Genomic DNA, 9971 nt, shown 5'->3' on the forward strand with positions numbered 1-9971 from the left:
TGGTACACCTACTGCTTTTAGATCATCGAGTCACTCCAGGCACCGACGACATAGACGGTCGGACGCTGCTGTCACGGGCTGCAGAGAAGGGGCACGAGGCGGTGGTGAAGTTATTGCTCGCGAAGGATGGCATCGACCCCAACAAAACGGACAAAGATGGTCGGCCGCCGCTGTCATAGCCCGATTGAGATGCAAGATGCAATGACACAATCGATACTGAGAATATGTGATTCAAGTTCAAGGCGCTGCCTGACTTGGTTTAGAATCTATTGGACAAGTACAAACACGGATTTTCCTCGTGGGTTCACCACCATTATGATTGCATCATATTTCGGGCTTAGAACAGCTGTGGCGCGTTTACTTAAGATGGATGGCATCGACCTGAATTCTCGAGATAAAACATACCAGCGGTCGGCCCTAGCTTGGGCTGCAGGAAACGGGTTTGACGTCGTTGTCAAGCTATTAATCAAAGGCGCTGTTATTGACCTGAAGAACCTCAGGCAACTGTTTAGGAAGGGAGCGGAAGTCGGCTCGGTGGATAGATATGGTCGGACGCCATTATCGTATGCTGTTTGGAGTGGGAACGTGGCCGTCGTCGAGCTGCTAATTAAGGCCGGGGCTCGGGTGGACTCGAAGGATGAGATTGGAGGGACGCCATTATCGTATGCCGTCTGTAAAGAGCATAAGGAGGTGATTGAGCTACTGCTAAAGAAAGAAACCCAGGTTGGTTCGGAGGATGATGTTAGGAAGGAATTTGGTCGGTCGCCGCTCTTATGGGCCACCCAGAATGGGCACGAGGCCGTAGTCGAGCTGACCAGTCCAATTAAGGCAGGCGGTCCAGTCCAGGCACCTACAGTGCTGAGCTTCTTCCCGCCTCTCATTCAAAATGTTTCCGCCCAAAATCCTAGTGTATGTTTCGCCAAGTCCCTTGGGAAGATCCTTGAGTTTGTCCGCGACCTCATATTTCGGTGTGCATTTCAGCTCATTGAGCATCAGAGATACCCAGAGGCAGACATCCCAGTAATAAATATATTTTTAAGGCTTAATGCATAATTATTGTTAAGCTTAGCCATATGGATAAGAATATACCCTTGGGCCATAACATTATTCAGCCGAAGGCTGACTCTACATTAATCCATAAGTTTTCCCAATAATGAGGGTTTGGTGCAGACAGGGATTAATAAGTTTCCCGGGCTCTGATTGGTTTAAATTTTGTATGGACGGCCACAAAACGAGGAGCAACTGGACAGGAGAGGCAAACCGGTCGCGGTTTGCACAAAGAAGCCTTAAGGAACGAAGTTGGCCATGGTCAATTTCCCTTTCTTTTATCAACTCCGATCACACCACCCAGGTTCGAATCTTAAAAGGGAGAATGTTTTTTATTCATGCGCACTCTTTGTAATGATATTGGTTTTCCAAATAGCCCTTCAATCAAACTTTAGATACTTCTTCTAAATATTTATTTTTAGGGGGATAATAATTTCGGCTCGGACAGTTAGAGGATTCCAATATAGCAGCCATAATCGTATTAAGGACGGGGGTAGGTGCAGGCAGATGAGTTGCTGGCGCCAGGGGTCTTATAAAGGACGAGGTGGGGGTCTGATTTCTGCTATAGCTTGGTTTAGGCTTGTTAATAGTTTCCAGTAAGCTCAAGTTACCGGTAGAAGGATATATTCCCAAGGAAGGGGTAGTGGTTGGGGATATCGGCAGCTAGTGCAGTCTCTTTACAGGCAGTATATAATCGGTGTCTAATGGTAGTTGTTTTGGCGTCGGTGAGGTGGAGAGGTAGTAGTACTGTATAGATAGTATAGAGATGACGGATGGTATCGATTTGTCCGGGGTTGAAGCTGGGGTTGTAGTTGTAGCGGGAAGGGGAGTTAATAGAGTAGTAGGTCTGTGTGTAGTGAATTTGGCCTTAATCTCCTCGAATAGTATATAGCTAGAAGATAATAAACAGATTGCTAAGGTTGCAGTACCTGGCAGCGGTATTAGTAAGCTAGACCCGGAAATTTCTTTATTAAGAAAGGTCTAGGAGTCTGGAATAATAATAAAAATATAGTCCTACTTAAAAGCTAGTAGCTATACTATAAGATAATAGCTAAGTAGGCTGGCTATCTTATTAGTGTAGGTTAGTAAAATATTACTCTAGAATTAGATATCTTATTTCTTAGCTATCTTCTTATAAAGTAAGGCCTATAGATTTATATAGATAGAGAAGATAATAAAAACCTAGAAGGGATAGAAGCCTTTGTATAGTATCTTATTAGGATTTTTAGGAGTAAGAAATATAGTTAGCTAGATAAAGCTGTAGTACTTAAGTTAAATATTATTTAGGGCGGGTATAGATTCCTTATATAGAAGGGCGGGGCCTGGACTTATAATAGGGCTGGTAAAATTAATAATTGGGGATAAAAAAGAAAACTAATTAATTATAAAGAGACTTTAAGGTAATATTCTACAGGTAAAGAAATTAGTAAAAATCAGAAGAGCAGCAGAAAGAGGACGGGATGAATATAATATATAGCTAATAGCCTTAATTACACACTATAAAAGCCGGGATGGTATATATAAGAAGACTGCTATCTATAGACTCCTCTAGGTTATCTTAATACTTAACCTCCTAAGTTAGTATAAATAGGTAGATATAGCCAGCCATAAAAAACTACTAGTCAAATCAATCCTTAAGAATAATATACTAATTGTATATAGATAAGTTAAGGCTAAAGAAGATAGAGAGAGATAAATTAGCAGGATTAGTATATAAGGATAAGTAATTTAGAGCTATAAGCTATAGAGGGGTTAGGAGGATAACTCTTGCAATAATCTCTATATTTAGGCTCTTAATATAATACTAGTCTAAAGAGGTAAATCTTAAAGAGCAGCTAGATTAGACGAAAAATACTATAGATATATTGCCGCCGGCGCCCCTCTAGCTTGTTAGCAGCTTATAAATATATAGCAGTCTATAAGTTAAGGGAATAGATATAGCTATTATAGAAGATACTAACTAGCTGTTTATATATCTACCTTGCTAGATATTAAGGAATATAAGTTAGAATATTAATAGATATAAGGAGAAAATAAGTATTAGTATAAATTAAAGTTTAGGGGAAAAGAAAATAAAAGAAGATAGAGATAACTAATAATATTAGTATAGTAGGTAGAAGTTAAAGTAAAATTAAGTTATAGTTAGCTATTAAGAAGAAGAATAAAATAAAAAGGATAATTTATCTAGTAGTAGAGTTAGAGGGAAATAGAAATTAATATAGTAAGAATAAAAGAAAGTTTACCTATTATAATTTTCTAATAAATCTGGATTATTAGAATAAAAACTCTTAATTTTTCTATTTAGTAAGTAAAAAAGAGTTAGTTTTTTATATATAATATAAATTAAGCTTCTAGAGTTATTATATTAAATAAATTACTTTTTAAAAGATATAAATAATACTAATTTCTAATTAAAAGCCTAGACTTATAAATTACCAGCTTAAATAGTCTATATAAATAGCTAGAAGATCTTTCTTCTAATTTAATATTTAATATATAATCTTTTATTCTATTAGATATAGTATTACCTAGATAAGCTAGGCAGTAATCTTTTATCTAGATATTTACTATTAGATACTAGCTTAATACTTAGATATATATATAGCTTTAATAGTAATATAAACTATTCTAAAAGTAATCTAAAAACATTTAATAACAGTAAGTAGCTAGTAGATATATCCCGTATATATAGGTATAAATAAATAGAATTTTAAAGAGAGAAGTAAATAAAAAAAGCTAGGTCTAAAAGATAGATATAATAATTTATCTTAGGTTAAAAGGTAAATAAATTAGATATAAAAAAAGTAAGAAGAAATAGAAGTCTAAATACTAATAGAAAAGAATAGAGTAAAATATAATATATATATTTATAGTAGGATAATAGAATATAAGCAGAAAGTATTAAATTCAGATAATTATAAGATTACAGCAAGTAAGAGGTCCCTTCTTATCTTATTAAAAGAATTAGAATTAAAAGAGCAGGGAATATAACAATAGAATATAATATAGATAGAAAGACTGAGTTTCTTATACCTATAGAGCCCTATAGAGCTAATATCCGCAGCCCGGCTAATAACACAGACCAGAGGTATTATATCAGGCCAGCCGATACAGCCAATAATAATAAGAGGTAACAGGAGCCTCACATAGCAGTAGGTATCCCAGTTCCGACATTTCAGCCCATATTACCAAAGGAAGCGCAGAGGATAGGTAAAGATAAAGAAGGAGGAGCAGCAGCGGGATTGAGTAATCGCCATAAGGAGTGGTCCAATAGAAACAAATAGCAGGTCATACCCAGTCTCATCCATCACACCAGGATCAGGCAAGGTCAGCCAGCAAGAAGGTCTAATAGAGATTGCACTCCGCTGCAGCTAATCCAGCCGAAAGTGTATATAGAGCTTACTAAATCTAGAGAGTAAGCTTACCCAAGCCTGGGACTGACTTAATAAAACTTAAAAAGTAAAGTATCCGCAGAGACCTATAAGGTTAGAGGAGGTCCCAGGCTGGAGATAGTAACCCTGTACTGCTAACAGATTAATAGCCCTCTAGTGCTATTTAGAACTATATAGTCAGGATTAAGATAAGCTAATAATATATAACAGCCTGGGCGGGTTTAAAGAGTATAAGAATAGTAGATATAGAGGTATATTACCCCGGCTACTAGTAAGATTCTGATAGTACTAGAGGTAGGGCTAGAGCTAATATTAGCCTTAAATATATCTTACTAAAAGAGAATAAATTAGACTAGTAAAGATAATATACCTACTAAATAAGCTTATTTAAGAATTTATAAAAAAAGAATAAATAAAAAAAGAAGAGGGGATATTATTAGTATCTTATACTAATTAGAAAAAGAATTTACTAAGAAAGAGTAGCTATTTTATAGTAAAGAATAATATATATCTATATTATAAAAGAGGAAGGTATTAACTATATAGGCTTTTTATAGAGGATTTTATAATACTAATACTCTATTTATATAGATATATAGAATATACTATTAAAAGTATAAAAAAGAGAAGTTAAAAGATATAAACTGGAATATATAGATATTTAATTTTATTAAGAAATATAATAACTTATTTCTCTTCTATTATAACTATTTCTTAGAGGGTAATAATATTCTAACCTATATAGAATATATAAGCTGCCTAAAAAAAGGTTATTTATTAACTGCTACTTAGCTGTATAATTATCTTAAATATAAGTATATATTTCTAAAGAAGCTAAAGAAGCTAACTCCAGTTAAAAAGAAGCTTATTATACTTAACTTATATTATAGCTTTATTATAAAATATAATATTATAAATAGGCAGAGATAGAATTTAAATTACCTAAAATATATAAAGGGATATATTATAGTATTCCCTAATAATATCTAGAAATTAGCTACTAGAGTTCTACCTTATTCTCTAGTAAAAGTTATAGAGGAGATATATATATTATAGTATAGTATATAAAAGCTAGGACTGAGTAATCTATTAAGACTTTTATTTATCTAATACTAAGTTATTAAGAGAGTATTATTCTAGTTATAGAGAAATAACCCTCTCTATAAGAATATTAAGATTAATATAGCTAAAATAAATAGCTAGAGAGCTCTATCTTATAATATACTATTACAGGTTCTTTAGTATATAGAATATAATAAGCTGTTAGCTTAGAAAAAGATATATATAGCTTAGATTATACTGCCTATAGAGTATAGAATAGAAGATAATATTAATATTCCGGATATTAATAAAGTTATAGCTATACTTAGGTGTAGATAATAAGAAGGGGCTAAGTATTAGCCTTAAAAAGTAAGTAGTAGAGATAAAGTGCTCTTTAATAATAAAGATACAAATCCTAAAAAACCTAAGGTAACTATTTATAAAATAAGCTCCTTAGGGATATTTATACTTAATACTTATCTTAATATAGTAAATATTAATAGACTTTAATTTATCTAGAAAGCAGTAGGTAAGAAAGAAGAATAAAAAAAATAAGAAATAACAGAAGCTACTAGAGAGTAGAGAAAAAGAAGAAGCTGGATAGAATTGGCCGCTCTGCAGTAAGAATCGGATCTAAAGCTATATATCTTTATATCTCGCGGTAAGAATTTTACTAACTCCTCCGACCCTTATTTTTTTGCAAAGATATTCCCCAGTCTTATCCTATTTAGCTGCAGCAGCCCCTAGCTGGCAGAGGAAAGTATTGCAATCTTAGATAATAGAAGGAGCGCGGGGGTAGATAAAGGCGCCGTAGCGGGAGTAGGGATAGCGGCGGAGGTGGCAGCTAGGAGTCTGCTGTTGTCGCGAAATATAAGCCTCGCGAGATATGCTGAGGTGGTGCTGAGGCGGCATAGCGGTCGGTTTGCAACTTATTATATCTTCGTCTTTCTCGTCTTTAACCTGGGCGTCAGGTCGAGGAATCGCTGAATAAGTATACTAAGCGTGTCGAGGAAAGAGTTTCCGGCCGTGGAGCGTATCATACGGGCCCTTAGCAGGAAGAGGCTTGAGTTAGCTTAGCAGGAGCTGGAGCTCTCGGGCTAGATCGCGGACGATAGTATTAAGGAGCTGCTCAGAAGTATTTCCCTATATGGATTCCGGCAGCCGATATTGAGGGAGTATTGCCTTAGCCTGCAGTATAAGATTAAGTCCCTTATTATCTAATATAGTATCCCCGCTATCTGGTTTATACTTAACAAGATCTCAGTTATACTCTACACTCTAGACTATAAGAATAATTAAGTAATATTCTTTATATTTATTATTCTATTTGAAGTTAAATTATATATCTATATAATTCAGTTTTAATTTTAGACCTAGTAATAGTATTACTTTTAATAGTAATATTCCGGAATAGCTAGTATATTTAGTATATTATTATTAATAATTTTAATATCTTGAGTTTATATAGATAATAAGAATTAGTTAATTTATATTAATAGAGGTATATTAGTTCTTTTATTCTTATTAAAATCTATTTCTATATATATACTTTCTACTAAATCTTAGCTTAAAGTTAATAGATATAGCTTTTTAAATAGATTTAATTAAGCTTAACTATTTTAATAGTTTTATTTTTTTTTAGTATTTAATAGTATTATAGGTATATTATAAGTTAGAAATTTTAAAAGGTATATTAAATTTAAGACTTAAATAATAAGTTAATTTATTAAAGTACAGCCTATTACTTTAGCTATAATATTAATAAAAAAACTAATATTTAGAATAATTATATTTTCCTATTATCTTCTATTTTTAAAATAGTATATAATAGAAAATTTAATTAATTTTATTTTAGTAGTATTATAAATAGAGCTAGTAAGTTTAAAGTTATAAAATATAAATTATTCTATTAGTATTATATTTTAGTTATTAATAAATTTAAATATTATAATAATAGGATATTATTATTCTAGAAGATATTCTTAGTAGTTTTTAAAATCTAAAATATTACTTGGGTATCTTTTAGTAAGTTAATAATTTATAAAGTAATAGTTAATATTAAATATATATCTTTTAATACTTAAAGTATAAATAGTAATTTTAAGATTTTCTTTTAAATTTAAAGTAGTAATAAACTAGCTATTAATATAGAAAAATATATTAGGTATATATAAAGATTATTTTATTTATTTAAGGTAGGTTTAGATATAGATATAAATAAACTCTATAATTATATTTAAATTATAGAACTTATCTTTTAAAAAGATATTAATATTTAAGTAGATTTTTATATAATTAAAAGTATTAAACTGGAAACTATCTGGGAAAATATTATTAATAAAATTCCAGATATAAATTGTATTTATAAGTTTTAATATTAAAAAAGCTATTTTATTTTTTAAAATTAATAATATTAAATATAAATACTTAAAAAAAGTAAGAATTAAAATAAAAAAGTAAAAAATTATATAATAATAGTATTAAATAGATAGCTAATTATTTATAATCTAATAATAATATATATTATTTATAATAATTTATATTATTATATTAATATCCTTAAATATTTATATTAAAAAAAGTATAAAAAATTTATTATTTAATCTCTAAATTAAATTAGCCTTATTAAGGTAAAAGTAGTTTATAAAATATAATATTAGTTATTTTCTTTTCTTATTATCTCTAACTAAAAGAATTTAAAGATCTGAGTATTACTGGACTTATAATAAATTAGTATATAGTTAACTATATATAAAAACTGGGTTTTAAAGATTTAAAATAACTTTATTTAAGATAAGTTCTTAATAGCTATTAAATATTATAGTATATACTAGCTATAGAGGAAACTATCTCTATTAAACTGTCTAATTTATTATTTATAGTTAGAAATTAAAGCTTATATATAGAAGATAGAATTTAATATCTTTATACCTTATTATAGCAGTATATAATACTTAAATATAAATAAGATAACAATTAAAATATAGAATCCAGACCTGGATATTCTTTACCAATTTTTTATTAATAAATAGATTTTATATAAAAGTATAAATTACTTCTTCTTTAAGATATAATTTATAAAAAGAGATATCCAGTTTATCTAGTATAAATAGGTAGTTAGATATAATTACTAAAAGTAGTTTTTAATTAGGGTTATTTATTTCTTTAATATAGTTACTACTAAGAAATATATCTAATAAAATTAGAATATTAATATAATAGATTAATATAAAAAGAGTAAATAAATAATAACTTTTATTTCCAGGTAATTACTTTAATATTAAATTATTAAATTTATTTATTTATATATTAAATAGACTAAAGAATAACTAGAGGATAAATTATAAAGAGTTTATTATAATTTTATCTAAAAATAGAAAGTTTATAACTTTATAGAGTAAATTAATTTTACTTAAATAATTAAAAGATACTTTAGTATTATATAGTAATATATTATTACCTACTTTATCCAGCCAGTTTAAGTAAAGAGAATTAGATACAGTTCTTATTAATATAGTAAGATATAGAATTTAAAAGTATAGCTAGATTAAAGATAAATAAATTAAGCTGTTAAGTATAGCTATAGGTATTATTATAGCTAGTATAATAAAAGCTACTTAGTAGAAGTTATTTATACTAATAAAAATCTTATTACTAAAAGGGTATTTATTAATAGTAATATTATATAGTAGTTTATTAGTATATTTAATAGCAGTTTATTAGCTATAGGTAATTCTTTTTATAATATAAAGCTTATATAATATAGTAATTTAGTCTAGAGTGAAGTTAATTATATAAATAAAATTAATTCTATTAAGTTTTTATATATAGAAATACTAAATATAAAATAAGCTATATAACTATAATTATAAAGTATAATATTAAGAGCTATTAAGCCTATAATATAAACTACTTATCTTTACTGTAAATTCTATTATATAAGGCTTATATTAGAAAATTTTGCCTCTTTAGCCTTTTTATTAATAAAAAAATACCTGCTTTAGAAATATAAAATATATTATATTAAATATATAATATTAATCTGTATTAAATATTTATAAGATTAATAGCTATAGGCTAATAGTTTTTCTTATTATAATATAAAAGTATCTAACTTTATATTAAGTTTATACTTAATAAAAATAGATTTTAATAGTCTATATTATTTTAGAGTTATATTATTATCTTATAATATTTATAATATTAACTGTAAAGTATATAATTAAGCTTCTTATTATTTATAATAAAAATTAAAGTTAGTAGATATTGTAAAATAAAATTGATTTTATAGTTAAATTACTAGTAAGGGAAAATCCAATAATAAATAGGTAAATAAAAAGTATAACTAAAAGAGTTAACTATATAATACTATAGCTTTTTTTATAATATATATAGCTTTACTTATATATTAAAAAAGTTCTAAAGCTATTATAGCTTTCTAGTATATTTAATATTATATATTCTAAATTAATTTTAATTTAGTAAATATAA

The sequence above is a fragment of the Ilyonectria robusta genome (assembly GCF_021365365.1).
Source record: "Ilyonectria robusta strain PMI_751 chromosome Unknown BGZ61scaffold_107, whole genome shotgun sequence".
Classification (NCBI taxonomy): domain Eukaryota; kingdom Fungi; phylum Ascomycota; class Sordariomycetes; order Hypocreales; family Nectriaceae; genus Ilyonectria; species Ilyonectria robusta.